At 40.0% G+C, this 1,864-nt stretch overlaps 1 pseudogene; it reads right to left on the reverse strand.

Annotated features, from left to right (window-relative positions):
• Positions 1-638: 638 nt before the first annotated feature.
• On the reverse strand, positions 639-1,565 carry LOC140937859 (adenosine receptor A2a-like; annotated as a pseudogene).
• Between the last annotated feature and the right edge of the window lie 299 nt (positions 1,566-1,864).

Genomic DNA, 1,864 nt, shown 5'->3' on the forward strand with positions numbered 1-1,864 from the left:
CTCTAGGGTCCACCAAAAAAGCACGCCGTTTGCGCTGCTGAATTACTCCTCTCTATTTTACATTGTCCTTGCCTTGTCATCTGCATTAACTTATCTATCAAACAAAACTTTAATTTTGCATGACTTTGAAGGACGGACAATTGAATTCCATACCTCTCCAGGGTCTGGAAGATAAGATTCTTAATTTCTATGACCTTCCAGGTTTTACATGACCTGTACCAACCCTGTAATGTGTTTACTTTTTTCGTGTGTTATAACAATGTAGTTTCAGATTAAGGCAGTTCAGTTAGGGCTCATTTTTTACCCGGTCCTGACTGGCTTAAAACTGTAATGTGAGTGTTTCCTCGATGCTTATTGGCTGCTGTCTGAAGTGCTACGCACTGCTACTACTTTAGCCTTCATACTAAAAGAACGTAACACCTACTTATATAGCCAGAAATTTCTTTCCAACAGCGCGCGTAGGTCGATTACCAGCCGCTGTTCGGGAAATGAGCCCGCGCTCCTCCCCCGAAAAAACTTCGAGGTCACATGACATCTAACAATGAAACTGTTTCCCGCCAAAATCTCTGAGCGGGCATGCGCAGCATTGCAAAATCTATGACGTCAGTCCCTCGGGACCAGTCATTAAGCGTTTAACATTAAGCTTCTTTGTTTGTTGATGCATGGTTAATGCGCAGTATTTTGAAGAACGCTAACCGAAATTCTCTCATACGTATGGAGTAAATCCAAGGGTTACAAAACGAGCTTGTGAATGACAAAAAGCTTGCCCAGAACCAGAGATAATTTACCCACCGTCTGTCGCATGGATCAGCGGTCATACTGTCCCATAATGACAGTATAAAACTGGGACTCCATAACAACGCGAACAAACCAATCACAATACACAAAGTCCAGGCCGCTTTCTTGTTTTTAAGAACTTCTTTGCAGTACGCCGCATTTGTGCTGCTGCTATCCGTAGCAATGCGCATACACTGAGTTCTAGCAGCCTTGAAAATGCAAATATAACAGTACAAGATGATGAAGAAAGGAATAAACACTGTTAGCATTGTTGTAGAAATCCATAACGCAGGTAGATCTTTAGCGCGGTGAATGAAAAAGCAAAGTGAAGCGTAGATGGTAGAGAAAAGCCATGTCAATGCGACACAATACAAACAACGCTTCGCTGTGACAATTTCGAGGTAGTGCAAGCATTTTGTCACTGCAATATAGCGCTCTATAGAAACAGCAGTCAAGGTAAAAGTTGAGATCACGACCGCTTGAAGTCATAACCAATGTTCGGCAACTCTTAAAGGATGATTCTCTTCAGTTGCGTTTACGAAGAATATCCAAGCGTAAACTGGATTCATTACCAGGCCAACTAAGAAATCAGCCACCGCAAGAGATAATATGAAAAAAATTGAAACTTTTCTCAAAGGAGAAAAATTGTAAATTGCTATTAAAACCAATAGATTGCTTGCCACAGATAAAACTCCAGAAAAGATATTAAATAGGGCTAAGATCTTGTACGAAGAGTTCTCCATATGTGCCTTTATTTTATCACAAAGCGTACAATTAGCGCTGCGCATTTTTCTTATTTGTCTTAAATTCTTAACCGGGTAGTTAAAACGTTCGTTGGTCACAAGGACGACTGCGGAGCTTCCCACATCAAAACCACTCCTGTGTTAATAAAGATTTATTGGTTCATCACTCTTAAAAACCTTTTTGACGCGTGTTTATTTATTACTTTATCATCTCTCCCGGCCTTTTTTCTATCAAAAAGACAGTTGTGTTTATTCGCTTTTTTATGACTTTTAATTTCACCAATCACTTTTATTCAGTTTCACACGTGGGCGTTATCAAAGATTGCAAATAAACTCCTTATTAA

Source organism: Porites lutea, chromosome 5, assembly GCF_958299795.1.
Source record: "Porites lutea chromosome 5, jaPorLute2.1, whole genome shotgun sequence".
Taxonomy (NCBI): domain Eukaryota; kingdom Metazoa; phylum Cnidaria; class Anthozoa; order Scleractinia; family Poritidae; genus Porites; species Porites lutea.